General features: G+C 34.2%; 1 protein-coding gene across 3 annotated transcripts in view; it reads left to right on the forward strand.

Annotated features, from left to right (window-relative positions):
• Nucleotides 1-12,689, forward strand: part of rg (A kinase anchor protein rugose) — a 941,222-nt gene that overhangs the window by 329,483 nt on the left and 599,050 nt on the right. The gene's annotated exons all lie outside the window — the stretch shown is intronic.

The following is a 12,689-nucleotide window of genomic DNA, read 5'->3' on the forward strand; positions in this document are numbered from 1 at the left end:
TAATGTCTACCGCAGTAGTAGACGAAACGCCAGGCATAGCTGGAAAAAACCCCTGAAAATAGATTTGAAATAATGATCATGCAATAGTGTCACCTGGATTAATATCCGATCAGTCATCGGATATCAATCCGATCCGATTAAACCTCTCAATAAGCTAGCCACTCGTGCCAGCGGAACGTCAGGAAGAAATTTCAAAAACCTACGGCCTTCAAAAGCGGAAAATAGTTACACTGAAAACCTTGGCCGCGAAAGCCTAAACCGTTATGTCAAAAACCCTTACAGGGAGGAAATATGGAGATTATACAACCATCTCGATAAAAGTAGGAAACGTAAACCACGTAAAACACTGAAAACCTCAGCTGGAATGGTTTATCGCTCCACCTAGATATTGCCATGCAGTGTTGCCAAGTAGAAAACATTCCAAAATCCATTTATTTCAATTGTTAATTGACAATTTCTACAGGCACTCTGAAGTTCATATTTGTCGGTTGCTCTATTTTCAAAGATACGGCCATCCGAAAGTAGAGAAGGAAAGTTCGATTATTCTTGCATATATAAATAAATTCATGAAAGGGCAACTTTATGTAAGATTTCATCTTGTAGAATTTCCTTTTTTTTCCAGATAAAATGAATCTCATTTCATTGACTATATACATGTACATACTTACTTCTGAGAAGATACGATTGAATTATCGTCTATAGTAAGTAGAGGTTAATGCTTTATGAGAAAGAAATTTTTTGGCTTTCTATGTCCCCATCTTTATTCAAAAAATGTGGTGATCTCCAAGGAGAAAAGGAAACTAATCAATTTGAAAATAAAGTCTCCACAAAGATGTGTAGATCATGCAAAGAAGTAACTTTCAGACAAAAACTGGCCGATGGAGCCCTCCCGAAACAACTACTTTCACGTGAACATCTAATTACAGGAAAATCGCTTTTTCCTATTCATACTCGTAAGTTATGGAATTGATTAGATGCCATTTAAATGAACGCTTCACTGTTCAGAAGTGGTTTGGTTATAACTGAGGTGTCAAGGTTATGATCAGTATTTTGAGATTCGAATAGTATAATATTCATCGACTATCCTAAAAAGGAAGACACCATCAACAGCGACTATTACATACCCTCATTGGAGCGTTTGAAAAACTAAACCGCTGAGTAACGGTTCATTTGAAGAAGAAGAAAGTGCTCTCTCAACAAGACAATGTACCGTCCCACAAATCAATGAAAACGATGGCAAAATTGCATACATTTTGCTTGGAATGCTTCCGCATCCACCGTATTCTCCAGATCTGGCAGCAGTGACTTTTTCCTGTTCTCAGACCTCAAGACCTCGCTGAAAAAAAAATTAGCGTCGATAAAGAGGTACTCTCAAAACTGAGATATATTTTGAGGCTAATAACAAATCGTACTATAAAAATGTTGTTGAAAAACTGTATGATGCTAACTGTATAATGATAAAATCAAATTTTATGACATTTTTTTTTTATATTTGCCTGCGAATTTTCAAGAACCACTGCCACTTTTGAAAATATTCTTTCGAACTGAAGACTAATTTATAATCAACTAGAGTTAGAGCAGTGATAATTTTCATCCAATATCAATTGAGATGTTTTAAAAAAGTATATTAGGTTAGGTTAGGTCCAAAGTGAGTGGGTCCACTCGACCATCCACCGCAACCCGCAAGGGTTTATTGTCGCTCACACTCCATTCGGGAACAGTACTTTATAAGGCAGTTCGTAGTTGACAGTTGTCAGAGGTCATTTCCAGAATGCTGTGACTTTCAGTGTCAATCAACAGTCTGTTGCACTTTGCATTAAATTGATTTGTGCAATTGACAATGTGCACAAGTCTATATGCAGTCCATCTAGCCTCTCACTCTAAGAAGGATCTCCATGGCCGGTGACGAGGTGGTACTGATGGCACTACTGAGACTCGATTTAACATCAGAGGGAAAAATTAAAAGAACTCAAAGCCGGTGAACGAGCAGGCCATTCCAACAGATCGCACCTATGTCGCGTAGGTATGTGTGATTCCAACCAATCTCGCATAGGCCTGAACAATGTGGAGGTGCATCATTCCGTTGGAAAACGGCTGAATTTTCGAATTCATCTTGATTGTTGGCCACAATTCCTTAAATCCCTGGGTGAATGAAGTTTTGAAGAATTTCTAAACATAAATAACCAGTCAGATGTTCCTGCGGATATAAGGGACCAAAATTATGATTTGTCAATATATCTTCCCAGGCGTTTGTTCTCTCAGGAGTAAGATCTTGAAAAATATAAGTGTAGATGTGCATTCTTCACTAAATCAGCTCTCTGGGTCATCTTCATTTAATTCATGTAATATCTTCAGTTCATAGGGGTGAAACTCATGTTTTCTGAGGTATTTCTTAGCGGTAGTTGTTGACATATTATTCTCACGAAGTGTTATCGTAGCAGACGCTACAATCTGTTTTTTGTCCGAGATAGATTTTATTCCAGCTCTCTCAGCTCTAGGTAGACTTTCAGTTGTTTAAAATTTTCAACTAATTCCCTGAGATATCAGAAAATATTGCATTGAGCGTCCTTTCTGCCTCATGTCCAGAGAATTTGCTTTCTTTGTTACACATCATTTCTCAAATGCCTTCCTCCATAAGACATCAAAATTTGGCGAGAGCTTTGATATATCTTGTGAGTTATCGTGACATATTTTTTGAATAATGTTTCAGAACTGGGAGCTTATCGGTCTCTAGAATAATAGAAGTGAGCCAATCCTGGAAGATTTTGCCAGAATTTCACGAATCTTCTTGCCATCCAGGTGTTCAGTCTTTGTTTGATAAAGCCTAAAGCGATGACTGGTTCTGGTTCGATGAAGCTGTTTGCAGCACCCTCCTTTGCAAGGGAGTCAGCAGTTTTATTGCCCTCCAGGCCTGTGTGGCCAGGAATCCAGACTAGAGACAATCTATTAAGTCTTCCTATTGAGGAGAGTAGTTTTTGGCAATTTCCTACCAATTTAGACGTAGCTCGGTAGGAGCCAAGAGCTTCCAACGCCGCTTGACTGTCCGAGAATATTTTTACTGACTTGTGTATGAGGTTGAATTCTTCCAATATCTCTGCACACAATTTAATAGCGTAAATTTCCGCTTGAAATACAGTCGCATAGGTTCCTAGGCTGGTTGATATCTCTGTCCTGGGTCTGCGACTGAAAACACTTTCACCTGAACCGGAAGGAGATTTTGATCCATCTGTGAACCAATAACTACCTGCTCTCAATATTTCCTTCTCCTGGAGGATCCAGTCCTCTCTACTCGAGAATGTATACTAGCGTTGACATTGTATTTGGAAAAAATAATTCGGAAATTTAGATATCATGGAATTTTGAAATTCATTATCTAGATGTGGGTTATCAATTAATATTGGTAAATAAAGTACTCCATTTTGAAGAACTGAAAATTATTTTTCACAAAAAAACCATCACTCATTTTTATCTTTAGCAAATATAACGTACAGATGAAGTGTTTGATTAGAAATAAAAAAACTACTTCATAAAAATTATCTTGATTGAATACAAATTTCGATACCACATATCTCCAACAAGTATGTTTCTGAAATATGTATTCCAACAGTCAAATGAAGTTCAAAAAGTATACCATTAGGATTATAATTTATTTATTCATCACAATACATATATACATATATACATGCAAAAAAATTATCGGACTAGTCACAAGGCAATAAAGAAAATTCAGAAATATACAATTTGAAATATAAAAAAATATACATACAATCAGAGTAAATTTCTCTACAATGTAGCATCTGAAAGCTCTTCAATGTATGAGAAATACACATACGATTGGATTAAAATTATCTACAATACAGCGTCTAAAAACTACACCAGCCATGCATCCAATTATTTTCTTTTGGATGATGAAGACTTTATTCATATGTACTGAATTTTCCCAGAAGATCAATCCGTAGCTTAATGCAGATTGTACCAGTCCAAAGTACGCTAATTTATGTATGTCTAATGATATTGTGCCCTTGAGTTGTCTGATAATAAAGCAAATTGTACTCAATTTATTTGTTATATCATTAATATGAGGTTCCCATGTCATATTTTGGACTACTTTGATACCCAGAAATTTAATGAAATTTACCTGTTCTATTGATTTATGATTCACTCGAATTAAAAAATTCATATCACGATTTATATGTTTTGTTGTGAATACCATAAAGAATATTTTTGTAGGTTAACTAATAGTCCATGAAACGAGCACCATTTATGAAAATCATTGCCACAAATGCTTGCTCTGGTAACAGCATTTTTAATTCATTATCTGATATGAGAATATTAGTGTCATCAGCATACATGACAATTTTTCCAGCATCGGGACATGAGTACACCATATCATTGATAAAAATTATAAAGAGAATAGGTCCCAAGATTGATCCTTGAGGGACACCAGTATTTAAAATGTTTTCTGTTGATCTATTTCCTCCTAATACTACCGTTTGTTGCCTCTCTCTGTGATAAGATGCAAGCCATTCATTTGCGAAAATGCCAATCAGCTTTCTTTTGAAGATAACATTCGCAAAATTTCTGTATTTTTCTATGGTTGATTTCAGCAAGGAAATGTAGAAAATATATTATCTGTGCCTGGCTTCATATAGAGTTAGGTTTTGGGGTCTATTCGACCCTCCACCGCAACTCGCAAGGGTTTATTGTGGCTCCTTCAGATAGAGAACACGTTGTGGTGATTTGAGAAGAATTTTTGAGTATCATCAATAAGAATAAATCACATCTTTTGAGTCATCATGATTTTTTACAACAGTTTTTTTTTATTATAGTTCTGCCCTGCGAAATCATAAGAGCACAAAATCATAAAAAGCATACAATCATAAAAAACGAGTGCGTCTTGGGACGCCTGACAGAAGTGATGATTGAAACTAATCTTAGTTGAACTATTCAATATTGAAATTGTTTAACTTGAGAAATGCTCAGGTAATTACTTTTTTATGTATAGTTTTTATGTATATCAATATGATAATGTAAGGAAAGGTTGTTTATTAATAAAATCTGTTATTGATTTAGCCAATTGTTACTATTGTAGGATTTGATGATGATACCGATAATGTACATACACAAAATTGGTATCATTATTTTTAAGCCACATTTCACATAATGAAAGAATATTATGTGCTTGCTGGTTATATTTTTATAGTATTGTCAACAGTATATGTCTATCGCACACTAAACACTGAGGGTCTGTCCGATGAGAGAGGAGGAGCCTGCATTACGCTGACGTATGCGTGAGAGAAAGAGAAGCTAGACAGTCTGGGGCTGTAACGCGTTAGGTAACGAAGCGGTTCACCTTCCCATAAGAAGTTATCACTTCAATAGCATCCAAGCACAGAAAATAAAAGCATGAGAAGAATATGAGAACTACTAATAGCAGAAAAATACTTTCAAGACAACTACTTTTATATGAACATTGAAGATAATACAAAAAACGTTTTCCTATTCGGTTTGTACTCCAAACATCCATTATGGAATTGAAACAGATAGCATTTATAGGATTACTACGCACTATAATTTATGAAAAACAAAACAACTTCACTTACATGAAACACGGTCATCCTCAATTTCTAACATCGATGTTTCGGAATGACACTCTTGTCTCATTACTTTTTTAGCACCAATCTGGATAACATTACAAGATAAACTACTCAGTTCATTGATAAAATAATAACCTTATGTCTTGTATGAGTTGAATCTAGTAATGTCATCGATGACAGTACGGAATTCAATATTGTGAAGCAATCGTGCAAATGATATAGTACGCGCCAACTTAGATGAGATTTTGATGACCATTTAAAACCAAATTGTACCCGCCCCAGAAGATAGCTATTTGTCACACAAACAGATGTCAATAGTACCTTGGCGAAATATGACTTAAGTGGGCGGACTCTTTCAACACAGAACGATTTTACGTTTCTACGCTGACTCATGTCGATGAGCGCGTACTGTGGTGTAGAAATGAATATGAATAGTAATTACCAAGTGAACATCTTTAATCTTCCTTTTGAAAATAATCACTTGGTGATTGAAACACGAGGTGTTGAAAATAATGGTTTGGTGTTTGGATAAAATTCTAGTTATATTCTATGTTGGTTTTTGTATAATTCGATGTTCATATAAAATTATTTGTTTCGGAAGTTTTTTTGGTCGTGTATATCATTCTTCCGGTTTGTATCTGGAAGTTACTTTTTCGCAAGATCTACACATCTCTGTGAAACATTTATTCTATATAATTGCCAAGATTGCTAGAACTCCATCATCTCAGGAATTTCGTATTTACTGAATACTCGTAGTTTGATATTGATCGTGTCTTCAACTCGTATGCGATAACTTCATTAGTAACTTACCGAATCCTGATGCAAAGCTGTAGTTAGGCACTAAGTGGAATCGTGTTGGTTTCTCGACACAAACTCTGCTGAAAATTAATGATCTGTAAAATCATTCGAGTATAAATTCAAACTTAGCTGAAACCGTTTTCTGAACCAGTAGTTTGTAATATATTTGAACCCTGTGAGGAAAGGTGAAGTCAACAGTCACAGGAATAGTAATCAGGCCAATGATTCTAGATCAAAGAAACAGTTTGTTCATTTTTCCTCGAAAATGTTCATCGAATATTTGAAAATATATCAACTTCTGAAACTCAATTTACTCATTACTTAACCTACTTTCTACTGATGATAATTATAATCATAATAATAGCAATAATAATTAAACGACGAATAAGACGACAACGGATATACAGGGCTATTCAAATTCGTTTCTGTACATGGGGATCTCGTAAACGATAAGAGATAGAGTGTCGGTTGAATTATGGAAAAGTTGGGTATCTCAGAGACCTATTCAATGATGTAAAGAAATCGAATATAGCTCTTTTGGTTCTGAAGATATACAGGAAAAACCAAAAAATCCCAAATTATTTTTTTGCCTATATCTTCTTTATTCGCAGACATATTGATAATTTGTCCACATTTTGCTGTTGGCACTTGATGTGGGCTCTCAGAATATATCCATGAATCTTTTATACAGGGTGTCATCTGACTTGGGCCACCCCCATCTTTGATTTTTTGAATACGAACCTGATTTTTTTTGTATAGTTTTTGGATCGTAGACGTTCACTTCATACTGATAAATTAAATTCAATTTTATATTTCGGGATTTTTCGGTAATATTCGATTATAATTGTGTAAATTATTCCCTTTTGAATTACGGCCCTGGAAATTGGTTAACTGAGTTGAATAAAAACACAATAGCAAGTTTCACGTCTCCCTATGTACCGTAGAGTTTTTCGAGAGTTTTTTTTTTTTCATTTTTCGGTACCTATTCATATTTTTCCATTGCTCTGAGCGTTTTCTACAAGGAACTTCGAATAAGAAAACCTTTTATGATTATCTGAAACATATCTACAACAAAAATATATTATATGTGTTTTGATGACCAAAAAAAAATGGTAGCACTGATAACATCCGAAATGAACACTATAATTATAATGAAAATTGAAATGAAGTAAGTAATTTATATACACCAAAAAAATATTTGTACAATAAATGTTCGAATTGGAGTCCTTCCATTTCGAAACAAATAATGGAACAATAAGATGGTCTGCAAGATCACCAGACCTTACTATTTTGGACTATTTTCTATTGAAAAATAGGATTTACGCTGGCAGAGAGATGGAAAATGTGGAAGACTCGAGATTGATGATTCTGAATGATTTAGCATAATGCAGCAAATAAGTGTATTAAGGGCAATAAATAATATGAAGAACCGAGTTTCAAAATGTCTCGAAATGGAAGGACTCCAATTCGAACATTTATTGTGCCAATAATTTTTTTGGATACCTATATAAATTACTACATTTCAATTTTCATCACAATTATAGTGTTCGTTTCGGATGTTATTATTGCTATCATTTCTTTTTCTGCTTATTAAAACACATTTAATAAATTTTTGATGTAGATATGTTTCAAATAATCATAAAAGGTTTTCTTATTCGAAGTTCATTGTAGAAAACGCTCAGAGCAATGGAAAAAATATTAATAGGTACCTAAAAATGAAAAAAAACTCTCGAAAAACTCTACGATTCATAGGGAGACGTGAAAGTTGCTATTTTGTTTTTATTCAACTCAATCAACCAATTTCCAGGGTCGTAATTTAAAAGGGAATAATTCACACAATTATAATCGACGATCCAAAAACTACAACAAAAAATACAGGTCCGTATTTAAAAATTCAAAGATGGGGGTGGACCAAGTCAGATGACACCCTGTATGAAAGATTCATGAATATATTCTGATAGCCCACATTAAGTGCCAATAGCAAAATGTGGACAGATTTTCAATATGTCTGCGAATAAAGAAGATATAGGCAAAAAAATAATTTGGGATTTTTTGGTTTGATTTGGATTGATTGATGTAACAAATTTTCCTTTATTTTCAGTATTTTAATATTAATATTCGTTTACAAAAGGGATTTGAAGCTTTAATAACTTCTACTTAGTATAAGCAGAAGCTTTCGATAGCAGGCTGTACTATCATCTTCATGGTTCTGCTCAAACTGAACATTTTATCTTCTTGTTTGTTCTTTTATACCATTAGAACGCCTTAGTGCAGATATTTGTCCTCTCCTGTCTTCCGGATGTCTCTTTAAATTTGCCCTTATTTGGTTTACATCAGGAAATGTCGTTATTGTTGGAGTTTCTCTACCTACATTGTTTCTATTCTAGGAGTGTGTATTGTATTGTATAGTATATTGAATGCTACGTCTTGCGGAGAAGTGCATATAGCATGCTCCAGGTTCAGGTGAAAACACCCCACCCCTTGCCTCTCATGTAGACCTACGACTTTGTAGGTACGTGTGGCAGATACTCGACGAAAAACAACAACTGACCCAGCTAATGATCCGTAGAGAGTTGAAGTCAAACCATCAGGCACCTGAGCAACGTCTTCGATTCGGAAGATCCGTCGCAAGTTATTTCCAACTATGAAAAGCAGAAATTAATTTCGTTTGGTCGATACGACCAACCGATAGACCAGAGAGCCAACATTTTTTTAAGGAACTCTGATATTTTTTTTAGAATACATCTAACTTTATGTAGTTGGCATAAGTTAGCCTTTTAGGCGATAACTTCGCTGATGAACTCTTTATCCAACACCAGACAGCACTGTTTCGACCCGCCAAGATCTCTTCAGTGGTACTAGGCTGAACAACGTTTTCAATTATGCATGTTACAACCAAAAGTTATATAGCAAAAAGTTATAGATAGCAAAATTATCTAATAGACGTTACCCACAAATGTTCATAGTCCTTGTAGTTCAGGAGAAAAAAGAATAAAGTCATTATTTTCAAGATGACGGCCAAGGTACATATCCTCGACCACAACCAATATAAATTCAAGTTTCCTGTAAAGTATTTCATTTGAAAAATAAAAAAATTGAGACGGATATAAAATACTTGGTAAGACGATTCAATAATAGTATGTTACGTACCGAGTGGGATAAGAAGCCAAATACCCACGAGCAAAACATTGTAAACAAGAGGCGTTAGCCGAGTACGAAAATTTTCTAGTGGACGTAATTAGCCTTATCCTTGAGGTGTGTACTATAACCACAAAAAAAATATTTTTCTACGACTGACCGTAGATAGGAATGGTTTGGACAATATATTTGTTTTAGATTATGTCTTTGGATAATAATCTTATTTAGTCAGTCAGTCAGAACTCGATTAAATGATTTAAAAATTGGTGACAATATTTCCTACAAATTACTTTATTGGGGTTTATTTTTGTTATAATTATGTACATTCATAGTTACATTATTACAATTATTCGATGATATTCCGCCATCGATGTGGGAGAAAGACGGTCTTATTCCGTTTTGTTGAGAGTTTGAAACAATAGGAATACAAATGTATTCAATACTATTTATGAGTACATTTGATATGTTTCACATGGAACCATAAAATCAACTACATAACTTTCGGCCACTGTCTGAATTTTCCAGCCACCATGGCGCATTAATGCCATTAGGTCACCCCCTCCATCAACTAGGATGGTTGCAGATGATCTTGTGAAGCAGTGTCCAGTATGTTTATAGATTTTCCAATTTGGCAATAATTTTTGGTTGGTCTCCCAATTCATCAAGTTCAACAACCTGACGAGTGCATTTCCAATTTTGATACTCAAAAGAAAATGGGAATTGTCATCAGTTTTTGGTCTCAGGTTCATGTACTCTTTAAAAATATTATATTAATTGCCAGAAACAATGAATGATCTTTCGGTTTTAGTTTTTGTGTCCGAGACTTTGATCCAAAAAGTTCATTAAACATGGAATAGAAGGAAAAAACGGAGTTGTGTTACCTTCGAAAACAAATATTTGCCATCTGGAGCTTCCTTAATGAATTGATTTATCTGTTCAGTGGTAGGCGTCAACGATTTCTTCGGTTTATAACCATCAGATTTGCGTTTTAGAGGGGCACGTAATTTGGAATATTTGCTGATGTCCACATTTTTCTTAATATTCCGGGTACTTCTCAGCATAGAGTAAATTGCCCATAATGACGATGGTTTCAAAGTTTTTGCTAAATCTTCGAAATAATCGAGAAGAACGTTTTCGGAAAACGAAACTGTTTTTCTTCTGTCTCCAACTCATAAAATTTTCGAAATTATATTCGTATTTTTCTCTTGATTTTGCTGGCAGCAAATTATTCATCGCAATATTTGCTTGCTCAGTAATTTCTGGTGGGATAGCACACATTTCTTGACCGTTAAAACTCATTTTGAATTTTTACGAGGTACTGAATGACGAGTTGTTGTAGATTCACGGATATAACTAGATTCATTACCAATCCACAAACTGTTAAACAATAAATTTACTGAAAATATGATTTTTAATTCGATTTTGAAGATAAAATTCACTGATTTTTGTCTTTGGACAATTGAATGTATTCATGAAATCATATTTATCAGAGTAAATGTTACATATCTCATTTTTTTTTTAATTCCTCAAGGAAGTAGCCGCCACTAATTTAGAATACACGTGTATTCTAAATCAGCCATTACTTACCTGTTGTCAAACACGTAATGATTAGTTCAGAACTGAGGGACTAGAAAAAGTTATTTTTGTGTCTCTTCTCTTGTTCACTACTATTTAAAAAAATTGTCTAAACAGGAATAAATCCCAATAACAAGACATATTAATATTATTAACAAGCATGTTACAGTTTATATCTGCCTATATACACGCAATACACATACATATACATATACATGAATACAATACTAATTTATCAACTAGAAACACCTGAAGTGAGTAAACAAAAAATAAAATAAAGTAAACATTTAGGAGAGTTAAGCAAAAAATTAGGTGGAACACTCGTGTGCAGCAAGCTAGGAGAGTAATTGAAAAAAACATAAGTCAGATATAGAGCTAACAAGTAAAACATAGTTCAGGTGTATTACAAAAAAACATAATTCAGCAGTAATACAGTAGTAGTAACAGTAGAATAACTTTCAATTTGGGATCATGTATTTTGACTAGAGTGTAAAAGTTTCTTAACGTGTTTCTTAACTTGACCAATAGGTTCATAATAAATGTCGAGATTTTCACAGAGTTGATTGTAAAGTTTGCTCATTGCAACAACTGGTGACTTGAGTAATATGTTTGTTCTAGAATTTGGTAGATAAAAAGTCAGTTCATTTCTAGAATTGATTCGTGGAACATGAAAGTTGAAGTGGGAGAGTAGTTCGGGACAGTCAATCAGATTATTCACTAGTTTATAAATGAAAATTATAGAGTAATAGGTTCTTTGGTTTTGAAGGGATAATATATTGAATTTATTTAGTAGTATTCCGTTGTCGATGCCTTGTTCAGAGTAAACTCCTTCCAGCTTGTAAGTAATATATTTCATGAAGCCTCTTTGTATAGACTCGTTTTTGTTTATGTGGACATTGTATATGGGTGACCATATAAGGGAGGCATATTCCAGCCGAGATTTGACGTATGCATTAAGAAGAGTTAAAAAACTGTTACCTAGCATCCTTTCGACTGAGCATGTTATTGTGTCATAGTGGATGGAGAAACTCAGTTTGGGGTCAAATGTGACACCAAGATCCCTTTGATGAGTGTTTATTTGAAGAGGTGTGTTATTTATGTAGTAATCATGAGAAATAACATTATGTTTAAGGGTGTATTTGGAGTATTTACATTTGTGGTATTTCAGAATTTTGAATAAAGTGGGATACGAATGATGGAAGTATCTACCAGATAGATGGTATATCACTAATATTTCTTTTTTCAATTTGTTTCAGGTAAGTAATCGCAGTCAAGATAGAAGAGGGAAATAAGGAACTGTCTCTTCTCTTCTGTGCAGTTATTTCGGTAACGTAATTATATATTTAGGATTAAGTCTCCTAAACCTTCGAAAATAGGCAAAAGAGATGCCTCTATTTTCTCACTTCCCAACTTATCTCATATCAGTTTTTTATTTGGAGTAAATAGCATTCTGAGATCCGATAATAACTGTAGATAATGAACTTTGTTAGGTACGTAGTAATGGATTCTTATTCTTGATATTCATTATCAATTTCGTGATATACTGATAAAGTATGTAGAAGTGCCAAAGTTCACTAGATT

The sequence above is a fragment of the Leptinotarsa decemlineata genome, unplaced genomic scaffold (genome assembly GCF_025532065.1).
Source record: "Leptinotarsa decemlineata unplaced genomic scaffold, Ldec_3_MD MMD2_tig00026336_RagTag_RagTag, whole genome shotgun sequence".
In the NCBI taxonomy this organism is placed as follows: Eukaryota; Metazoa; Arthropoda; class Insecta; order Coleoptera; family Chrysomelidae; genus Leptinotarsa; species Leptinotarsa decemlineata.